Below are 24,170 nucleotides of genomic sequence, written 5' to 3'. Positions count from 1 at the left end.
GGGTTTATAGCTCTGTCGATTCTGGTCCACAGCCAGGAAACTACAAGGAAATGAGCAAGGGTAACATTAGGAAGACACATTACCGCTTATGAATGTGAGTTTGGTCCAGAAACATCCCAAGGCCCTGAATGCCAACGCCTGGGACTGATGGTTTCTGATGCCTAGAGGAAACCCTGACTCCGCCTTCATGTCCTTCTCCAGAACCACTGAGGAGGACGTGCTGTGATTTGGATCCAACTTAACGCATGTGGAAGACAGGAAAGCCAGGCTTTAAACTCTCTCAGAACATCTGGTGAATTCGGCTTTAAAAATAAAAAAATAAATAATTTTAAAGGGGGGGGGGTTGACAGAACCCTCCTGAAGCAGTTGTCAGGTACTGGGTAGCCAAAAACATTGTACGGTTGACTCTTTTCTCTCCTCCCTGGTGGAATAGAACCCATGAGCCTGGTGATGTTAGGAATTCAATAAAGAAAGTTGGACATTGGCACCAGGAACCAAATGTGGAGGTCTATGCCTGGACAAAGAGTCAAACACATGTGAATGCAGCCAGGAGTGTGAACAGAATCTTCCTGTTCTGAAGTAGAATTACTCACCTGGGTCCATAGGGGTGACATGGCACCAGGAGGGAAAACATAAGATCCTGGCTCCTAATGAGAAACAGCTGCCTGTGGAATAAAATTAGTGTGAGTTGTGTAATCCCAGCTGGCCAGTTGCAGGAACAGGGAGGTGGCAGGAGCTGAGGGAACAGGCCCTGCAGCCCATCCTCACCCTCTGGGTTGGAATTTCTGAATCTCTTCTTTGCCTTGAGTCAGAATAGGAAACCGAACCCTGACCGCGCGTTTCTTTTTATAGAATTGAACTTTCTTGCCAGCTTCCTCTGGAGCGCAAGATCGTCCCTCTTCGTCTCTAAACAATACGCCAATCATCAGATGTGAGTGAGGGGTGGGAGGTGGGGGGCAGTGTTCTGGGAGCATCAGACATAACCCAGGCCCGGGGCTCAAGACAAACACCGAGCCCCAAGTTTGGCTTCTGTACCAGACCTGGTAAATACAACATGTTTTTACAGGTTGGGAAATTGTCTGGCTCGTCTCTGCATTTTCTCTCTTTCTCCCACTTCTTCTAACTTGGATCTCAGCATTCTGCCTCGATGAGGGCCAAGTTCATGTTTGCCAGTTGCCGAGTGGATAATAGACGGTCTGTGAGATTAGTAATCTGTTCGGGAGACAGAGACACAGACAGCCAGGCAGTCACTGCCTGTATGATAAAAATGACTTCTCCTGCATCCCTGCTTGGCTCTGCAGGCCAGCCACGTGCTGAAGGAGAACGAGAACAAAGTGACTCAATGCCCAGTCACCAGCTGTTTGAGCTGCTCTGACCAGGCAGCCGGCAGGAGCCTCTGTGCCCTGGTAATCAGTTTAGGGTCAGTTCTTGCTTGTAAGGAAGACTGGAGTCTGCTAGCCCAAAGGGGACCAAAAACAGGGTGTGAAGTCTCTGGTTTAAAAAAAAAAAAAACTCATTAAAAATGGATTTTTGTTGTCAGTGTTTTGAGGCCAGGAACAGTGAAGTTGGAGCGGATCTGTTGCCAGAATCTAACAGCTTTTCCAACTTTAGGTTTACAGTTCCACTCTGGCTCTTTGTAATTGAGTCTTAACGTTGCCAGGACGTGCCACAAACTACAAAATTTTTACAAAAATATATTGACATAAATGACTCTGTGTCCCGGAAGTTAAAGGGGTGCGGTGGAGTTACGGACTGTCCCTTGTGGCATGGCTCCTAGGGCCACCTGGAACAATTATCATTCCTGGGAGTGTGATCCCATCGGACCAGCTCCTGACCTGTTTGGATCATGGCTTTAAATTGCTAAGGGATGCCACCTTGCCTTGTCTGGTGGCCTCCCTACCTGCTTACCTCAGATGGGGGCATAAGGCTCAACTCCAACTGTAACATTCCAGCTGGCACCAGAGTGCTGTCCCAAAGGGACCTTCTGGTCATTCTCACCTCCAGCTATTTCTTACTCTAAGCGCAAAACTTCTCCAATTGGGCAAGTTTTCTCCTGCCCCAAACTTGAGCCTGGGTCTGTATTTTTTTGTTTGGTTTGGTTTGGTTTGGTTTTGTGTGTGTGTGTGTGTGTGTGTGTGTGTGTGTGTGTGAGAGAGAGAGAGAGAGAGAGAGAGAGAGAGAGAGACTGAGAGAGAGAGACAGAGACAGAGACAGAGAGACAGAGAGAGACAGAGACACAGAGAGAGACAGAGAGATAGAGATATAGAGACAGAGACAGAGAACGAGGGGATATCTGTGTGTGTATTTATGTGTGTATCTGTATATGTGTCTCTCTATGCAGCTGTATATGTTCCTCTCCGTATGTGCATGTGTGTGTTCTGTGTGTATCTGTGTATGTATCTCTATGTGTTTGTGTCTATCTATGTCTCTCTGTACTATGTATGTGTATCTCTGTGTGTGTCTGTGTGTGGGTGTATCTTTGTGTGTCTCTATGTATGTGCCTCTGTGTGTCTCTGTCTCTCTGTCTCTCTTTGTGTACACTTCGCCTGTCATTCCTCAGGTGTCATCTAGCTTGATTTTTGAGACCAGGCCTCTCACTGGCCTTGAACTCACCTAGAAGGCCAGACTGTCCAGCCAGCAAGTCTCAGGAATCTGCTTGACTTCACCTCCTGAGCACTGTGATTACAAAGGTGCCCACCATTCTTGACTTCTTACATGGGTCCTGGGTATTGAACTCTGGTCCTTATACTTGCCCAGCAAGCAGTTTCCCAATTGGGCTATCACCCTCCACCCCCACCCCAGCCTGCCTCTGAGCCTTTGTTTATTCTGTTCCCTCTGGAGGAATTTTCTGGCTACTTTCTGTGATTCACCAAGAACTCAGTTTTTCAGGCTGATTTTTCATGAAAGCCTTCCCTGACCCATGGGACTGGATGCCATGTTAGCATTTATCAAAATTGTCATTTAAAACTTCTGTTTCCTGTCAGATGAGACCAGCACTTTCTCACACGTGTGTGGAATGTGTGCATGGATCCTGTAGGGCTCATGTTCAAATTCAGTTTCGGATTTAGCAGGTCTTGGGTGGAGCCTGGGACTCTATTTCGAACCAACTCCCAGGTACTGGAGATGTCAATAGTGAGTCCCACATACTCAGGGGAGCAATGGCTGCCACCTCTCAATCAGCTGCACAGAAGGAGAAAGCCTGGCAATCAGGGGGTAGTGGTTGAGCCACTATTTTCTCAGCTTTTCTGGGGACAATGCTTCCTCCAAAGAAGCTTCACTGGGAAGTTCTTTGTATGCTCTAGACATCTTAGGGCAAGGCTGTTCAGCCCTGAGCTGCTGACCTTAGGGCTAGTAGCCAGTTCACCTGGTGGCAGGCTACTCTGTGAAGGTGATATGATCAGTATCTCTGTGATTAGAGTCGCCTTGTCCCTCAGTTGCAACATCCACAAAAAGCCTCCAGGCCTTGTCCAAATCTCCTGCAAGTGAGACCTCCTGCACTTTGAGATTTCCTACCCTAGAGCATTAGAGTATCTTCTTCTCCACCGGTACAGGGTTGAGAAGGATTTAGGAGGCCATGAGCACATATAGTCAGGGCTGGGGATGGCACTCATGGAGTAGGCAGAGCACTGGCCTAGCATGCACAACTTCCCCAGCCCAAGGTGGGACCTTAACAAATGTTCAGACCAAAGGCCTCCACCTGTATTATGGGATCTATAACCTTCCTTTTGGAAGTGGTTTGGTTGTCACTGGATGAGCCTCTCTGTCTCATGGACAGGAAGTGTCAGTGTCTAGCCATACACAGAAGAAACATCTTCAATGAAAACATTCCACAAAATCTTTTACCATCCCGTATTAGTCTTTACGTCAGAAATAATGGGCATAATGACTAAAGAGATGAGACGGCTTACATTTGAATGGAATCCAAATAACTTCCGAGTTATTTGAATTCAAATCTTTTTCAGTTGGAACAGGAATGATGGGAAAGCAATGTGATACATTGGGGCCTGGAATGAGACAGAAATGCCTCTTTGAGAAGTGATTTCCTGGCCTTTGTGGTCCTTGAGCATTTCCTAGGCTGTAAGCACCAGCAGCCTTGAACCCAGACTGCAGAGCCAACTCATTACAGGACAATGGAGTTTGTGTGCATGAGAGCTCCTTTACTTAAAATCATGTGTCTGGGGCTAGAGAGATGGTTCAGCAGTTAAGAGCATGGGGTGCTTTTCCAGAGGGCCTGTGTTCAATTCCTCACACCCACAGGGCAGCTCACAACCCTCTATAATACTAGTTCCAGGGGATCCTAGGCCCTCTCTGGCCTCCAAGGGTACCAGGCACACATGTGATACACAAATATACATGCAGGCAAAACACCCATACACATACAATAAAATAACAAGAATTTTATGTGGCCACAATGAAAGGTTTTTGCATATAGTTGTAAACTCACTGCTTTTATTATTCATTCATTCATTGACAGGGTCTCATGTCCCAGGCAGGCCTTGAACTTAATTATGTAGCTGACAATGATGTTGAGTTTCTCCTTTTTTTCTGATAAAATTATTTCTTTGTGTTTTGGACACGTGTGTATACGCACTCATGCCACACGTGTGGAGGTTGGAGGCAGCTTGGGAAGTCCATTCTTTCCTTCTTCTATGTGGGCTGTGGGGTTTGAACTCACTTGTCAGGCTTTGCGCCATCTCAACAGCCCATCTTTAAAATAATTAATTTAATTCATTATTATTATTATGTATGTTTATCATGTGTATACACACATGAACCTCCCCTCCCATCTTTGTGAATTCCAGAGATTGGATGCAGGTCATCAGGCTTTTAGGAAAAACACCTTTACCCACTGAACCATGTCACTGGCCCTGACTTTGTTTTTATTTACTATTTATTTATTTAGTTACTTTATTTATTTATTTATTGAGGCAGGGTTTCTCTGTGTAGCCCTGGCTGTCCTGGAACTCACTCTGTAGATCAGGCTGGCCTCGAACTCATAGATCTGCCTACCAATGTAGGGATTAAAGTGTGTGCAACACCCCTCCATCCCCACCCCCAACAACTGGCCCCAATTTTGAGATACAAGATTACTTGATCTGATCTTCCTGTTTGCAACTCCCAGATGCCAGGATCACCTGTATGCCTGGTTGTGAACGAGACAAGGGCTTTGTGCATGCTAGGTAGGGACTCTTCCAACTGAGCTACATGGCCAGCCCATAAAGTCATTCATTTTAAAAAACCAGGTTAGTAGGTTTGGCTGCTAATGAATGACAGAATCATACCAGAATTTGGAGCTGACTTTAGAACATCACCCCCTTCCTCTCTCCTGGAAGATCCATTGTTGATGAAAAGTGTGAAACAGGAGGTGGCAACCTAGGAAGACAGAAGCAGGTGGCTCTCCTCTGCTACTGATTTTATCTGATTTGATCAAAATCAAAGCAGATACAGTGGGCTTTATCCTGAAAGACTGGACGCTAGACATACAGACATTTATGAGCAACCTCATGCTGGGGCTCTCTCCCATGAGATCTCCCGAAACCTGGTGATGACAGGATGCAATCTGACAGCATCATTTGATCCTGTGGATTTCACAGTGACTTCTCAACTCAACAGGACTGGCTCTTCGGGCTGGGTGATGCTTTGTCCATGGGTCCTGCAATGTGCATTGTATGAGTATGGTACTCAGTGGTGTATTAGTCAGCTGTTTGTTACTGTGACAAAATTCCCAAGAGAAATAAAGCGGCAACAGCTAACCCTGAATCACAGACATTCATGGAGACTCCATGGCCGGAGGGGAGAGGTAAGACAGAGCATAGTCAGGCAGGTGGCGGTGGTGGCAGCAGCAGTGGTGGTGGCACACACCTTTAATCCCAGCACTTGGGAGGCAGAGGCAGGCGGATCTCTGTGAGTTGGAGGTCAGCCTGGTCCACACAGTGAGTTCCAGGACAATAGCCAGGACTGTTACACAGAGAAACCCTGCCTTGGGAAAATAAAAAACAGAGAATGATGGCTGCAGGATCATGGGATGGCAGAGGCTGCCCACATCATGGTGACTAGAGGCTGGGAGACTAACAGGAAAGAGTTGGGAACATGATAGGCGGACAAGACCCTTGTAAGGCCCATCCCCAGTAGACTACTTCTCCCAACAGATCCTGCCTGCCATAGTTTCCACGGCCCCCTCCCCCATTAGCCCATTTAGTTGTGAACCTGTCTGTGGATAAAGCCATTGATTAAGCCAGAGCTCTTGTGATCCAGTTACCTCTTAGGGAGGAGTGGATCCATCGGGTGGGGCAAAGCCTTTGAGCCAGGAGCCTCACATCAAATCAACAGCCAATAATAATTTGACTTCTGTTCACTGGGTACCAATAGCAAACCTAACCCTAGTTATCAGAGCTACAAATATGTCTAGTATTGCCAGATGCCCTCTGTAGGGCAAAATTCTCCCTCCTGGAAAGTAGCTTATTTAGAGGCAGAATATTAGAATGCCCAGGCAGCTGCAGACAGACAAGCCCTTCTGATTCTCTCCAGTGTCTGACTCCTTGGTTCTTAGACCTCTCCAAGTATATATCCTATATACTTGATGGGCTGGTGACTCTCCAGCATGATTTAGCCCCAGTCATTTTTGCTTCACCTGCAGATTTGACTGTCTGCATTTTCCTTTCCGTTTAACAGCACTGGCTGCCCCTCGGAGCTCCGCTGGTCACAACAGTCATAGCTGGCACCCTGCCCAGGCTCTTCCATGAAGCCATTGGTGATGGCCAGCAGTACTGAACATTTATCCTGGCATCAAGACACCCATGGGAGCCTCCCAGTGACTGTGACCTAGTAGCTATGACTGTATCGTTTCCCAAACGAGACTAGGAGCCTCAGAGAGATGAAGTCACTTGCCCGCCTTACACAGCTAGGAAATGTGCCCATGGCTGCCAAGCTGAATTGCTTCTCAATAGAAAATATGAACAACCCGCTCACAGTAACTAGTAGCTATTATTTACTAGTGAGAAACAAGTGTAATTTAATAATAAGCCTTTATTCTAAACTATTTTCCCGGGACCAAAAGAGACCAAATGTGCTGGCTAATCCATCACATCTAGCTAGGATATGGAACTATAGGGTGTATATACACATTCTAAATTGTATTTCTTTTCCAAACTACAAAACAGAAGCTGCCAAAATGCACATTAATGAACTGTCAAAACAGATTATTGGGGGGCTATAGAGACGGCTCAGTGGTTAAGAGCACTGGCTGCTCTTCCAGAAGACCCAGTTTTGATTCCCAGCACCCGCATGGCTGCTCACAACTGTCTGGTAATCCAATCACAGGAGATCTGACACCTTCTTCTGGCCTCTGAGGGTACCAGGCACACACATGGTACACAGATATATATTCAGGAACAATACCTGTATACGTAAGATAATACAATTTTAAAAATAAAAACAAAATGGTGGCATTGTTCTGTGATGTGTGTCCACTGATCTCTTTAAGCCTTGAGGTGTGCCTATCAGGCAGGTGCTACCCTGATTGTTTCTTTTCATAGATAAAGAAACTGAAGCACAGAGAGATCTAAGAGTTGGCTATACAGGGACAGAACCAGACAGTCTAGATTTAAATAAAGGTAGTGTGAGCCACTATACTCAGCAACACTTCTATCCCCACAACTAGATAGTGACCCAGAGACTTGGGTCAAGGTCTCCCACCCTCCCAACGTTCTTAGACCTTGCTATAGCCTGTAGAGCCTTAGAACCCAGTAAAGACCCAACTCAAGTTGGATAAGCCTCTCGGGTGAATGGGATATTGCTTTGGTGGTGTAGTTTTGAGCCAGGGTCTCTTGTGGTCCAGGCTGGTCTGGTACTTGTCTTGTAGTAGAAGATGACCTTAAGCTTCTGATCCTTCAGCCTTCACTCTCCAAGTGCTGAGACTACAATTGTGTCTCACCATGCCTGGCTTATGGTATCAGAGATCCAATGAAGGGCTTCACACATGCTAGACCAGTGAGACACCAAGTGAGCCACACCCCCAGCCATACTCTTAGATTATTGACAGTCTTTCCTAACATTTTGACAAAGGGGAGGGGGAATAAACAAACTAACCAGGTGCCAGAGGAAATGTAACAGGCTGATGACTCAAACTATAAATAGCCTCCCTGATCTGCATCAGATATTAGATATGAACTATAACAATGCTTGATTCCCCCCTCTGTCTCTAAAATCACACCTTTTTGGCAAAATTTTGTTTTTGCTATTGTGTCTGTTGGCATGAAAAGCTTACAGATATAGAATGAAACATCTTAATGAAAATTCTATGAACCAGGCTACCTACTGGCTGAACGATGCGTTTATTTGTCCTAACTGAAAAGTGCCCTGAGAAGCACAGCTGGGGGGTGGGTGTGCCCACTCACTAGCAGAGACTGGCAAACCATTTAAGCATGCTGCTGACCACTCTGCCTGGGTTCCTTTAATGAGTTAATTACAAGAGGGCTCTTAGGAGGTCCCTGGAGCCCCTCTTGAATAGACTCTGCTGAAGAAACACTAACTGAATGAATTCTCTCTCTCTCTCTCTCTCTCTCTCTCTCTCTCTCTCTCTCTCTCTCTCTCTCTCTCTCTCTCTCTCTGTTTATTTTGGGGTTTTTTGAGATACGGTTTTTCCATGAAGGTCTGGCTGTCCTGGAACTCACAGATCCACCTCCCAAGTGGTAGGATTAAAGGTGTGTGCCACCACCCCCCCAGCTAGCTGAGTAAACTCTTAGCATCTAAATTCTAAACACACACTGATGTTCCAACATGTATCCTGATGAATAGCTCTGCTGTTTCTGGCCCATCTCCTTTGTAAGTTACAGAAAACCACTTTAGCTCTTCCTAAGTAGAAAAGCTCATGTGGCAGCTCAAACTGTCTGTAACCTGGGATGAGCAAATGGTGCATCAGGCTTCACAAAGCATACATACACACACATAAAAAATGTAAAAAAAAATAAAAACAAAAATCTTAAAAACTACTTTAAAAGGTTGTTCACAGGAATTTGTCTTGTTTAGCTTTTCTTTGTATTTGACCCCTTCTCAAGCAGTCGAAGTGGTGTCATGGTGTTGTTGGGTTTTGTTGTTATTTCATTTATTTATATTTCACTCTTTGATTTTTTTGGGGGGGCAACACCCAGCTCCCAAATAAATACATACATGGAAGCTTATTCTTTCTAGATAGTTTTTTTTCTTTTTTTTTCTTTTTTTGGTTTTTTCAAGACAGGGTTTCCCTGTGGCTTTGGAGGCTGTCCTGGAACTAGCTCCGTAGACCAGGATGGTCTCCAACTCACAGAGATCCACCTGCCTCAGCCTCCGGAGTGCTGGGATTAAAGGCGTGCGCCACCACCGCCCAGCTTTCTAGCTAGTTTCTTGCCAACTTTTTTTTTTTTAACTTAAATTATCCCATCTATTTTTCTTTTCTTTTCTTTTCTTTTTTTTTTTTTGCCTGTGGGTTTTTACCTTTATCTACTTCTGTATTTCTTTCTTTACTTCTTACTCTGTGGCTTGTTGTGTAGCTGGGTGACTGGCCCCTGGAGTCCTCCTCTCCTTCTCCTTTCAATCCCTGACTTCCTCTTCCCAGATTTCCCCTCCTATTTATTCTCTCTGCCTGCTGGCCCTGCCTGTCCTTTCTCCTGCCTCACTATTGGCTGTTCAGCTCTTTATTAAACCAATCAGGTGTTTTAGACAGGCAAAGTAACACAGCTTCACAGAGTTAAACAAATGCAACATAAAAGAATGCAACACATCTTTGCATCATTAAACAAATGCTCCATAGCATAAACAAGTGTAACACATCTTAAAATAATATCCCACAGCTGGGCAGTGGTGGCGTACGCCTTTAATCCCAGCTCCTAGGAGGCAGAGGCAGGCAGATCTCTGTGAGTTTGAGACCAGCCTGGTCTACAAGAGCTAGTTCCAGGACAGCCTCCAAAGCCACAGAGAAACCCTGTCTCGAAACCACCCCTCCCCCAAAAGAATATTCCACAACACGGAGGTGTTTCCAGCCATTTTGTTTTTCAGTCCATCTGTGTGGGCTATCTACTTCTCAATAATTCTAAAACAGGTCTCAGGTAAAGTTTTGTGGGCTCTGATTAACTTAGGGTGGTCACATGTCCACCCCTGAGCCAATTCTGGTGACCAAAAGAATGCAGTCCTCTTATTAGTTTGTGCTGGGTCACATCTGTCTCCTTAGACATGGACAGACTCACTTGGTTCTAAGAAGCAGGGGACAGAGTTTTCTGAAGCAATGTAGATAAAGGCAGGGCAGGGTCACCAGATGAGTAGCCCTGATTCTGCAAAAGTGCTGCTAACAGGGGTTGGGGTGGTGGTTAACAAGCATGTTATTTGCTTAGCTAGCTGAGGTTTCGGATGTGACCTGATGTCAGCTGCGGCAGTTTGGTAATCATTTTCTGCAAGTGGTACTCACCCATGTAGCTTGGAGTTTTATGTTTTCTTTCTTTCTTTTTTCTATTAATTTTTTTTAACTTCTTGGAACTAGTGCTTAAGAAAAAGAGGAACCAAAAGTGCCACAGGATGATTCAAAACAGACAGAGAGCAAATTAGCAGTCTGGTGACAGTCTTTCTGTCCCTGTTACACTTCTCAGGTTGAGTAACATTCTCAGGACTTTTTATGATAACGAGTTTGTTGCTAGTAACGAAAGCAATACCTGCCTGACTCAGGACCCCCCAGAGCCTCTCTAGATCAGAGCATGGGCGACTCAATCCAAGACCCGTGTCACATGTGCAGACACATACACACACATAGATAAAAATAAAATATACATTTGTGTTTTTATTGGAGGGGGCGGGCAGCTGTGAATCATTCAGTTATGCCATTGTGTAATTAGCTGATCCCCAGTTGTTGGACACTTAGGTTGCTTCTGACTTTTCATTCGGAATGCAGGGTCATTTTCCCCACATATCTCTGGTTATGGCTTTAGGATGAATTCTTGGAAACCCTGGTTCAATGGAATTGCTGGATTTTTTAATTAATTAATTTTGTGATTATGTGTATGTGCACACACTCATGTGCACTGAGCATGTCACGGTGCACGTGGAGGTCAGAGGACAACTTTTGGTAGACGGTGCTCTCCTTTCAACACGTGGGTCCTGGGGATCAAACTTGGGTCTTAATGCTTGGCTTCAGGTGCCATTGCCCAGTGAGCCTTCTCACCAGCCGTGGAGTGTGAGTTTTTATCGTTCAATGCCTATTGTCAAATAGTTTCAAAAGGTGGGCTCAGTGGGTGAATTCCTCACCCGGCTGTACCATGCCACTCCTTTGAGATGACTAGTCATGATTTAGATGTGTCTCCTTTCCCTGGAGCTGGGGACTTTTTCAAACCGTAAATCACTGAGTATTCAGTTGGCTTCATGCAAATGCAGTGGTTAAAAAAACCAACAACAACATTCTTCAATCCAGATGTGGAAACATACACCTGTAATCCCAGAATTCAGATGCAGAGTAGGGAGGGTTATGAGTTCAAAGTCAGCCTGGGTTACATCAAGAGACCTAGACTCAAAAAGCCAAAAGCACCACCACCAAAATTTCTCAGCAATAATTTGTATTTTCACCATTGTCATTAACCTGCATTCGGAGAGTCCTGAATTTGTTTTGCCCTACATGTGAGACTGGCCAGGGACCAGTCTCTGTGGTACAGGGTACAGCACTATGGAAGAACTGTCTTCATTGTCTGGGGACAGGGAAGTCTGTCATGGTGGGAGTAATGCATTGATTTCCCAGAGACTGTGACCCACAGACCTGCAACCATGACTATAAGTGGCTCTGTCAACATGAAATCCAACTTCCCTTTGTGTGGAAACCCCCTGCTGAAGGCCCTGCTTTGGGGGAGCTAGGTCAGTTGCTTTGTGGGCCAGGCTGGGACCTAACCAGACAAGGCCAATGGCTTATACCATCAGTCAGAGTCCAAACAAGAGAATCAGACTAGATCTAGAAATTCAAAATAGTGGGAAGCAAGCAGAAAGGACCTGAGCCCAGTCCTGGGAGGGGAACCACCAGGTAAGACCCTGTAACTGGACATGTTCAGGGTGAACCACCCTGGGAGGACTCAGTAAAGAGTATGTCCTGCCTTTTGAAATTGGGGCGTGACCTTGCTATCTACAGCATTCACAGAAACAAGTGATTAACAAAAAGCAACAAAACCCTCATAATGTTTCATAGCTATGCTTGGCTACATGCAGCGTTGGGGGAGGGCACACCTGACAGGGTAGGCCAAGATGTGGTGGCCCTGTGTCAGAAACAGTCCTGGCCTGTAATAGTTGCTCAGTGAACATTTGCTATTGGGCGAAAGACTATATGGAACGACAGGGGCCTCTTCCTTCCTGATTTCTCCAGCTTACTCCTCTTTCTGGGGACAGGACCCCCATTCCTTCCTGCACTCATTTAGAATGGAATTCCAACTAAACAAATTAATTTTTTCCTTAGCATTCTGGTTCTTGTTAGAACAATTTAGAACATCATTTATTCTTTGACAGCTTCATACGTGGATACACTGTATCTTGATCACTTCCTGTCTGTGACAAGCAGGTGATATGTTACAAGCCTCCCTTGTCCCCTCCATTCCTACTGAACCGATGCCTCCTGGCTAGCCCCCCCCTTATATATTTGTTGTGTGTGTGACCCACTGGATTTAATTAATTAATTAATTTGCATGAACATAGGTTGGTGGGGTTATTATCCACTGGAGTGTGAACACCTCACCAATGGCAGGCACCCTACAAATTGAACTATGCTCCCTGCCTCTTATTTTGTTTTCTTTGAAGCCCTAACCAGATCCTCTGCTACCCTTCTTTGACCCCTTCCTCCATGGGTTTCTCTTACCGGGTCAGGCATCACACCATGGAGTTTGACCCTAAAGTGGGGACATGGGCCTGGTGGCAGGCACCTGTGGAGTCAGCCCCTGTTCATGTCCTGAGTCCCTGCAGCTGAGGTTGGCCTGGTTATACACTTCCTCTGTCTACTGCCCCCTCTTTTCTTTAACCCAAGAACAATCCCACCAGCTCCCAGGGACACTTCCTCTGTCTCAGTGGCTGTTTGGTCACTTGTCATTGGTTGTAAAACCCCCAACTCCACTACTTACTGATCTTCATAACAGACACTCATTTGTAAAAGGAAGCCCCAGGGCTTGCTGGCTAGACAGTCTAGCTGAACCCTCTGGCTCCAGGTTCAGCAAGAGAATGCTGGGCAGTGGTGGCACACTCCTTTAATCCCAGCACTCAAGAGGCAGATGTAGGCAGATCTCTGTGAGTTTGAGGCCAGCCTGGTCTACAAAGTGAGTTCCAGGACAGCCAGGGCTACAAAGAGAAACCCTGTCTAGAAAAAACAAAACAAATAAACTAATAATAATAAAATAATAAATAAACAAATAAAAAGATGGAGAGCAATACAAAGTCTACTTCTGGCCCTTTGTACACATGCACATGGGCTTGCACACCTGAACACACATATGCACGAACACACACACACACACACACACACACACACACACACAGAGATGTGGGAGGTATATTCGGGCAAGTACAGAGTGACGGTGGGTGGCAGAGGGAAACGTTGATGAGCCTGGAAAAACAAAGCTCCAGCTCTGCCACTTGGTAGCCTAATGACCCTGGGTAAGTTTATGTAACCTCAGTGTCACCTTTAAAGTGCAGTGGTATATAGTAAGGCTGGGACAGGGTGACTGGGACCTGCTGGCGAGGGTTGGGGGGGTGGGTCAGGACAGGGCTAGGAAGCTCAGGAGGGGGCTCAGGAAGGGGCTACCTCAGAAAAAACACATCAGGAAAAGCAGTGTGTGTGTGTGTGTGTGTGTGTGTGTGTGTGTGTGTGTGTGTGTGTGTGTTTTGTTTTGTAACGCAACTACAAAAAAGAAAAAAAATGCTACAGGCCTTGCAAAGGGAGATACGTTTATAATCTTAGAAATTGGGGAGTAGAGGCAGGAGAGCAGAGTTTAAAGCTCACTTGGGCAACGTAGCAGGACCCTGCCTTGAAAGACCCAAATACAATCTATTACAAATTTGTTACCATGAGTTCTACCAGGAACATGGTTAGCACGTGTAGATCCAATTCTCTGCGTGTGCTGTAACAATGAGGGCATAACATCCTCGGGGAGTCAAGAACTGTGGAAAACCCTTGATGGCCTCTCCTAATGCTGAGTGCTAGGCTTGTCCCTCGGGGGCCTCTGTAGCTGTGACAGGCTCTTACCATAGGGCCTCCTTTCTTTTCAGGGAGGCTTCCCATCCTCATTCCTTCATCTGGACGCTCTTTCCTCACCTCTACCCCGATGGGTGAGTGAATTCTTGTTTGAGAGAGGCACCTATTAACAAAAAGCCACCTTGAATACTTTGCGCTTTTAAAGGAATGTGTTTTTTTCCCCAATCTTTTCAATTGCACTATTGCTGAACATAATCATGTCTACCAGTGCATTGTTTATTCACCCTGTGGGAAATTCCAGCCCCATTTTTGGAATGCACACCCCAGCTGCATATCTATGGGAGCCCAAACCTGGACACAGCTTCCTCCATGTTTCCTCTACAGTCTGTGGGCCCCCACAGAGCAGTTACTAGTAGTTTTCCTGCAGCCTCTTTTCTGAATACCAGGTCTCCAAAGGTCACAGATCTTTCTTTGCTCCTTTTGACCAGTTACACAAATCTCTGAGGATTTCAAACCTTTCTGTGACTAAGTTCCACTTTCTAAGAACCTACTGAGTGAATGACTACAGTTCATTAATCAGAACTGTTACCAGGGTTTACTAAGAACTCAGCTGCAGTGTTCTCAGTAACCGGCTCCTGTGTGCAATCCACCAACATGGTAGAATGCCCCCATGCCAGTCAGGAGGCAGCAATTGGGGCTTGTAAATGAGATGGAGGTTCTTTGGCCTAGCCTATGTAAGCTAAAGCCTAGAAGAAGCTGATGGGGCCAACAAGATGGCTGAAGTGGTAAAGGTGTTTGAAGCCAAGCCCAAGGACCGGAGTTCAATTCTCAGGACCTACATGGTGGAAAAAGAGAACCAATTTCTTTAAGTTGTTCTGAGACTTCCAAATGGGCACCTTAGTATGCATGGGCCCACACATAAAAAAGGCACATGCACATACGAAACAAACAAACAAATAAATGTGATTTAAAACAAAAATATTTGAGAGCCACTATTCCGGGATCTGGGAATTCAAAATGCTCCACTCTGGGGCACTTTTGTATTTCAATATCCCCAATAGAGTCAGCTGCTGTTAGTGTTCATCCTGACTCTGCACCTTCAGACCACCATAAGTTACCCACAATGCATTTTGGAGAACTAGCATGTATAAACATTTGAATTGCTGTTCTGACCTCCAGATGCCTAGATCTCCTTTCTTTCATTTTAGCAAACATCCACTAAGGCTCAAATATATCAGGCGTGTTTTAGTCCAGGATGTACCACAGCAACCCTAGCAGCATGGAACCTACTGCCCAGCATCCTAGCTTCATGAAACTTACTGTCCATTGTCATAGATGCAGATAGTTGGATGGAGCTAACTGTCCATCATCCTAGCTGCATGCAGTTAACTATCTATCATCCTAGCTGCATGGAGCTTACAGTCCATCAAAAAAAGACACCAGAGCTGCAGAGATGGTTCAGTGAGGAAAATGCTTGCACAAGAGCCTGAGTTCAAATTCCCAGAACCCATATAAAAGCTGGATCCATGGCACCAATATCTATAATTCCAGAGCACCTACGGAAGACAAAGGCAGAGACAGGGGAATTCCCAGAAGCTTGGGGGCCATCTAGCCTGGAGTATGAAGTGGAAAAACAATAAAAAATGCCTTGTCTTAAGTAAGGTGGGAGGGAGGCAAAAACTGACACCCAAGGTTGTTCTTTGATCTCCACACAACCACCCACATTCTCTCTCTCTCTCTCTCTCTCTCTCTCTCTCTCTCTCTCTCTCTCTCTCTCTCCCTCTCTCTCTCTCCCTCTCTCTCTCCCTCTCTCTCTCTTGCTCTTTCTCTCTCTCTCTCACACACACACATACACACACACACTCACTCACTCTCACACACACACACAGAGCCATATACACACACACTCACACACACAGCCATACACATGTGCACACACACAAAGACAAGAATTTGAGGTGCTTGTTAAAAAAAAATAGGAGCCACAGACGGTGGTGGCACATGCCTTTGATCCCAGCACTCGTGAGGCAGGCAGATCTTTGAGTTTGAGACCAGCCTGGTCTACAAGAGCTAATTCCAGGACAGCCTCCAAAGCCACAGAGAAACCCTGCCTCAAACCCTCCCCCCCAAAAAAAATAGGAGCCAGGGTGGTGGTAGTGTATGCAAGGAGGTTGTGAGTTCAAGGACAGCCTGGGACCATCGGAGACCTGTCTCTGAAAAGTAAATAAATTACTAAAATGAACAAGGTGCTGAGTTTAAAGATGACAAAGGATGCCTTGCTCTAACACACTGTCGGGGAAGCAGCGTCAGCCAAGATTCAGAGGTTTAAGCAGCAGAAAACAGAAAGGCGACTCACAGTAGTAGGAAACTCGGACAAGGACAGGTGGATGGGAACCAGGGAACCTAGGAAGATAGGGTGAGCAGAGTCTCTTTAATGTCTCATGCACAGAATGTATAAAATCCAACTTTATTTATGCGTTTGTTTATGTGTGTACCTGTGCCTCAGCATATGTGTGAGGTCACCATGCCTGGTTTTCTTTTTTATAAGAGTTGCAGTGGTCATGGTGACTCTTCACAGCAATAGAAACCCTAACTAAGACAGTGTGTGTACTGCTGTCACAGACGAACTCAAGTTTGGTTCCCAGTACCCACATTAGGCAGCTTACAACCACCTATACCTGGGTTGACACCATCTTCTAGACTCCAAGAGTGTCGGTGCACATGCACAGGCATTTACTTGTGTATTCGAGAGTGTACACACACACACACACACACACACACACACACCACTCACAATTTAAAAATACAAATTAAAAAAAAGATGCGGAACCTGGCAAGTCCCTGGGCCAAGTTCAACCAGAAGCCAGTTTGAATTTTGCTGTTTTGTTTTGGTATAGCCAGAGAGTTAAGAATGTTTTTCTTTTAAGCATTCTTAAAAGATTGTTAAAATAAATAAACCAAAAGGAACATGTGTACTGTGTTGACCCTCAGAGTGAGAGAAAACAGAGCGAAGTTTCTGAGGCAACTCGTGGGGAATGTGTACAGTGTGTCCAGTCTTACAGAATATAATTTTGAATGTTCGTCTAAAAAAATTATATTTGACATGATGTCAACTATGGGAAGCTATGTCTTGTGCCCACAGGACTCCAAGGAAAATGAAACCATTTGTTTGGGAGTTGTTTAAAATGGTTTGTTTTTCTTAAATGAATTCTTTCTAGATTAGGGAGAGTTCTTGCCTAGCTTATGTGAGGTCCTGAGATCAGTCTTTGGAATGTTCTTTTTCTTGATTGTACATACACACACACACACACACACAACACACACACACACACACACACACACACACACACACACACACACTTCTTACCTGAAACAACCCAGATGGTCATGGGTAGGGAATTAATTATATGGATGTATCCTTATGATGCAATACTATGCAACTGGTAAAAGTGATGGTGCAAATGTGTTTTGTTTGAGTTGCAAAGATGCCTGTCATGTATACTCAGTTAACATTTATTCATTCCATTGCAGTGCTGGCTATTGAACTATACGAGGCAAGTGCTGCCACTGAGCCATCCTCTCAACTCTCATTTTGTTTTGAGACAAGGTGTCACTATATAGCCAAAGCAAGCCTTGAACTCACAATCTTCCTGCCTCAGCCTCCCGAGGGCAGGGATTGGAAGTGGTCTTAACATGCCTGGCTTGAATCAAATACTTGGCAACAGAACTTTACTGCCTATACAATATTTTTCATGGCTGTTTAAGACTGAAATTTGAAATTTATAATTTTTATGTGTTATAAATTTTGAGCCCCCCCCCAAAAAAAAAACCAAACAGGATCTTACTGTGTAGCCCTGGATATCCTGGAATTCACTATATAGACCAGTCTGGCCTCAAACTCACAGAGACCCACCTGCCTCTGCCTCTCCAGTGCTGGGATTAATGGTGTGTGTCACCACATCCAGCCATTGAGATTTTCCCCCATGTTATTTGTAAGAATAAAACCCATCTTTAGATCCCAGCTATACAAAAGTTGGCGGCAGGCTGTTTCCAAAAGGTGATCTTTAGGATCTTTGAAGCTGGTTCCTAGATGGAAGGTGACTAGTACTGATAAACTGTGGCTGATCTGAGGCAGATAAAGGTCAGTAAGCTTCCAGCTTGGAAGGCAGCCTTTGGGCTGTCCATTTTGGGAATGAGTTGTTCAGCCACATGGGCAGCTTGAGCCTGCTGGACCAGCTCCAGCATACTCCGGTCCCCATCCCTCTTTGGTGACACTCTGATATCAATATTTACCCACTTCTCGCTCATAGCTCTCAGTAGAGTTTTTAAGTACAGTCAGAGCGGCCGGCACCTAGCTTCTTATCAGCTCTATGACCACGCATGGTGGCTGTAAAACTGCAGATAAACTCCCCTGGGGAGCGGGGAGAGCCCTGCCTTATCACACACCTACTGCAATAATTAACCAAGAGGGGAAATGAAAACAAATGATGACCAGCACATGCCTACTTGTACCTCAGCTTGTGAGCTCAGTGAGTTCCACAGCAGCTGTGCTGAATCCTGCTTAGCTATTGTTCCTTCACCCTGAGACCCAGAGACCTGGAGACCCTGTCCTTACCTACTGTCAACTGGCATCCCCCCCCCCCCCCGCAGTTCCCATACAGCATCTGTCACATCAGATCACTAGCAAGTGAGATGTTCTCACCAGAGGCTAGCTAGAGGATAAACCAAGATATGGGCCATGGTGGGCCTGCCCTACAAGGATGCTTTGTGTTCCATCACCCTAGTAGTTGGGATCTAGTTGTTTGGAGGTTGGGAGGGTGGGAAGGAGTGATTTTGGCGTTTTCAGGCAAGAGCTCAGGTAATCCAGATTGGCCCTGGACTTGATTTATAGCCGAAGATGATCTTGAACTCCTTATCCTTATGTCCAGACCTCCCAAGTGCTGGGATTACAGGCCTGCCAGCACCACCATCTTTGGCTTTGGTGTTTTATTTTTTGAAAACAAGTATCTCTGTTTACTCATGTTTACATAGCTACTCACTGTGCAGCTCAGGCTGGCCTTGAGTTCAAACAATCCTCCTGCCTCAGCCTCAGGACTGCTGGGGATTACAGGTGTGAGCCACCATACTGGCTCAATGAAGCAATGACTATTATCTGCCTTTTATTGCCTGGTGTTCCCAGTTCAGATTATATATCTATTACACAAATGCAACAGGCATCTTGCCATACCAAATAGCACACAATAAGTGCATTCATACATTCAGCCAACAGCAATGACTTCTAAACCCTGTTAAATAAGTGGGACTGTTGGGTAGGCTGTGGGAACACTTGAGTATTTTAAACAATTAAAACAAACTTATAAAGCTATATCATGGAGCTGGGCTTGGTAAGGAAGGCCTATCATCCAGCTACCCAGGAGACTGAGACAGTAAGATTACAAGCTCAAGACCAACTTGGGCTACACAGAAAGTTTACGGCCAGACTGGGCAACTTAAGGAGATCCTGTTTCAAAATGAAGTGGAAAAAACAGACTGGGGATTTAGCTCAGTGATGAATACCTGCCTAGAATATTTGAGGACCTAGGTTCAATCCCTAGTGACACTACACACACACACACACAATGCCCCTCAACATCTACTGCATAGATGTTGTATGCAAACATAAGTTGCATCAATGTTGTAGGCAAAGGGATTAAAATGGGATGGGAGCACTGGGGTATCACTTTTACACAACTTCCACACAGTTAGTGGAGGAGCCTGGCTGACCACACAGGGTGCTGTGTGTGTGTGTGTGTGTGTGTGTGTGTGTGTGTGTGTGTGTGTGTGTGTGTGTGTCAGTCAACATCAAAGGCAAAGTTCAGGTGGCTTCCAGGAGAGCAGCTTGGATTTCCCCAAAGAACTCTGGAGTCTAAGTAGGGAAGTCAGCACCCACCTCCCCATCACAGGGAAGAATACACATGGCCCCTCAACACTCTACATCAGCATTTCATTCCAACGCAATGTGAAAGGATGGCCTGCTCCCAGCCCTTCTCCTGAACCCACAGTGGTAGCAATGCAGGGAAGCCTTGTGCCTTAGCTGTTGGAGAAGATGGGCTCAGGATGCTATCTGGCCTCAGAGTGCCATCTAGCATCAACTACATCAGAGGAGTGGATATGGGATGAGAACTCCAGGATGACATTCTCTGTGCTTCTAGAGCCCAGCCCAAGCTAGACATAACCTTGATCCCCAAGCTTGCCAACTTATTCCCTCTTGCCTCTTCCCCATCCATAGGCAAAAGAAGATGGAGTGGATGCCACTCTCCCTGCCCGCCTGTAACATATTAGTGACTGTCTTCAGTAGACGGGGATAACTGCCTCTGAGCTCCTTTGACCATCTAGTAGACCTCATCGCTGGATTACCTGGTTTCCATTCTTTTATTCTTCCTTGGAAGGGCTTGTCATGCAATGTGTCAGCCTGGAGGGTGAGGAGTGTTGGATCTGAATAGATCTATCATAAGTATCCTGGTCATGTGATCCAGTTTTAGCCAATAAGACCTAAGCAGGAGAGGCTCATGATTTCTTGAGGAATGAAACCACAGTTGTCATCATCTGGCTAGCACTATGGTTGCTACTCTGTGATCGTGAACGAGCGTTTGGAGGAGGGTCTCTGAGACAATGATCCTGATGTACCTGGGTATAATTGACATAACAGGAGAGTCAAGCCAATACTAAAATTCTGTTTGGGCAAAAGATAGAACCTTATTTGTTTAGCCACTGTAATGATTTTGGTTACAGAGATCAAATATACTCCTGGCTGGTTGAACACAAGCAGATCACACCTGGGTGTTAGCTTAGAGCCAATAATAGCATCAACGGGATGTCTGGAGGCTTGGCTGTGTTTACCAGGCAACTATGGCACCTCAATGCTCAACAGGACTGGGGTATGGGAGAACTGGTCCCCTGACAGGTGACTGTCCTGGGTAGGTTCAATTGCTGTGATTGACATTGTAACCAAAGCAACTTGGGGAAGAAAAGGTTTATTTTCGCTTACAAATCTCAGGTCACACTCTGTCACTGGGGGAAGTCAAGACAGGGACCTGGCAGTAGGAATTGATTCAGAGGCCATGGAGGAGTGCTGCTTACTGCTTTGTTTAGTCTACTTTCCTATATAGCCTAAGACTATGCAACCCAGGGTTGGCATCACCCACAATCAGCTGGGTCCTCTGACATCAATCTTTTTTATTTAATTTTTTTTTCATTTTATATACTAACCCCACTTTCCCCTCACTCCCCTTCTCCCACCCCACCTCCTCCCTTTTCCATCCCCCACCCCCCATTCATCATTAATCAAGAAAATGCCCCCACAGGCTTGCCTATAGGCCATTCTTAGGAGGGCATTTTCTCAGTTGAGGTCCTCTCGTCTCAGATGACTCTATCTTGTGTCAAGTTGACACAAACCTAACCAACACAGTGATGGATGAGTTTGAAAGAGGTAAAAAGTGTCTCCATGCAGCCTGATAGAGATGAGAAGGTCCCAGACTCAGAATTCTGGCTCAGACCCAGGGTTAACTCCCTGCTGCTAGCCTCCTGTTTCCTCAGCAGGTGGTGACATCTTGCTTCCCTGATGATTTTATGTTCCCACCTCTCTCCCCTGTTCTCCTTGCTGCTCAGGGGAAGGTGGGAAACTGCTCACTGCCCACCTGCTGTATCGCAGAACATTTGCTGAGTGAGCAAATCAACGCACCAATGAGCCTGTCCTACCAATGCCAGCCTGAGCTCCGGGCTAATCCATAATTTTTCTGTTTGACTTGGGAAGGCACCCTGTAATTTGAATTCTGCAAATTTACCTTCCTAATTCTGTTCTTTGACTAACACAGAAATTGCTTTGCACAGGTTGAGGGAGGGAGATGGGGTGGGGTGAGGATGGGGGGTTACTATCGCCAGGTATATGATCCCTACATTGCCAGTCTATAGCTGCTCAGAAAGAAGGCAAGTTATCAATATTTGAAGCATGTGTGGGGGGGGGGGTAGGGGTGAGGGATACCTGGAATCCTGCTTCTTCATTAGCTGACACATGCAAATAGGTCAGATGAAACCCTACCTCTCACCTCAGGCTTTATGCAGGCCCCTGTCACCTACAGAGTAATTAAACACAGTGCATTCCAAGACTCAGCTATGAGATACACTCATCCCTGCACAAATGGAACAAGAATCTTTGAATGAATAACATGATGGGGGACAGGGATTCAAGATTTAGACCCTGATGGAATCTGGCCTGGCATGAGTCTTTTAGCTCATTCCACTGTGGCCTCAAGGCCAGTATTTAAAGTAAATGACAGACATCATTGCTTCCCCCAGAGCCTTCATCCCCACCATTCACCTTGGCCCAACATATTCAGCTCCTGTCCATAAGAGCAGCCAGATGTCTTGTCTGTGCCCCTTGTGTTGACCTGCAGCTGGAGGAGGGGCTGTACATGCTGGCTGTGAGCTCAGAATGCCTGTTAGAGTGCCTGTGAGTGCCTCACAGTCCTATCACTGAGCTAGGCTTCCTAACGTCAGCTACTTTGGGCCTTGACCCAATCCAGGTCTGCAGGTTCACAGCACCCTATAGCTGGCTTTGCCCTGTGCTGCCTGCCTTCCAGAACTAGAGGCCGTTCTTTGTGGATCTTCACAGGCACAGGCCCTATCAGGTGTCACTGGTCTTTCCAGACAGCTGTCATTCATCAGATACCCATCAACCATGGGTCCAACCTGTGCCAACTACTAGGGGCTTCACAGATGTAGTCATTACCCAGGAACCCATGGGAGAGACAGACATGGAACTGTAACTTATGAGTGATGTGTAAAGCCAGAACTGAAGATCAAGAGCTCCATGAATTCCCAGGGCACTTTTTTTTTTTTTTTTTTTTTGCCAAGGCTGGCTTCAAACTTACTATGTATCTGGGAATAACCTTGAGTTTGATTCTTCTGTCTCCACTCCCAGAATCCTGAGCTCATAGGTCTGACATACTCCCAGTTTATGCTGTGTTGAAGATGAAAGCCAGGGTCCTATGCATGTGAGCTACCTGTATCCCCAGACTCTCTGACACCTTATAAAAAGGAAAGGCCAGACAGAATGGAAAAGTCAGACACGATGCCACATGCCAAATGGGCACCTGAGGGGCCTGACACTGCCCCCCAAAATCCCTCCCTTGAAACCAGTTCTCTTCTCCTTCAGGAAAGGAAGACAGACGCCTTGCTAGCCAAGAGGATCCCAGTGACTTTGCCAGCCACAAGCCCCCAGCAGCCATGCTGATAACTCATCTCTGGGGGAGCATCCAGTACCCCCATAGCAGCCTCAGCAGGCACCCCAGATGGTAGCTTTGTCAAGCCCCACTGTGTGACAAGAGCATAATCTCTCCAAAGAGAATGTATGTATGTTCCTGCCTGAAAGGGAGGGCGGAGAAATGGTCCAAACCTCTGGGACTGCACATTCTGGCCCCAGATAACACAGCGAGGGTCTTGGCAAGGCCTCTCCGATTCTAAGAAAACCACAGAAGGAAACTGTTGTCCCTAGGAGATTAGGTGAGACCAGAGACACTGAGACCATGAGGGCCAAGAAGTTCTGGAGAAGGTGGGGTCTGAGCAAAGAGCCCAAGGCAAACATGAACTTTAAAAAAATTAGGTTCTGCCCACCTGGTGACACAAGCCTGTAATCCCAATGGAGAGGCTTGAGAATTAAGAGCTATATAGTGAGACCCTGTCTCAAAAATAGTAAATACTTATTTTTATTAAGAGTAATAGAAAATTTTATTTTAAAACTGGATTCGTTCCTTTTTCTCCCCCATGCTAGTTCTTAACCAATGCCCACTCAATGTGTTCCCAGAGAGACAAGTTGCTCATTTGAGTGTCATGAGAAACCCAGCAGTGTGAATGCTCCCAAGGATGGAATTTATTTGGAAACAAATTACTTGATTACTCAGGAAAAGGTGCGACAGCAACGGAAGTCCTGTCAGGAAGCAGGGGAGGCACATTTGGT

General features: G+C 45.9%; 1 long non-coding RNA gene across 1 annotated transcript; it reads left to right on the top strand.

The window, feature by feature from the left end:
• Positions 1-531: 531 nt before the first annotated feature.
• On the top strand, positions 532-24,164 carry LOC107979327. Its single transcript, XR_003485078.2, has 3 exons — positions 532-931; positions 20,445-20,634; positions 23,370-24,164. It is a non-coding gene; the product is annotated as an uncharacterized LOC107979327 (long non-coding RNA).
• Positions 24,165-24,170: the final 6 nt, after the last annotated feature.

This window comes from Cricetulus griseus, chromosome 4, assembly GCF_003668045.3.
Source record: "Cricetulus griseus strain 17A/GY chromosome 4, alternate assembly CriGri-PICRH-1.0, whole genome shotgun sequence".
Classification (NCBI taxonomy): Eukaryota; Metazoa; Chordata; class Mammalia; order Rodentia; family Cricetidae; genus Cricetulus; species Cricetulus griseus.
Note: the sequence above shows the minus strand (reverse complement) of the source record. Positions and strands in the feature narration are given on the sequence as shown.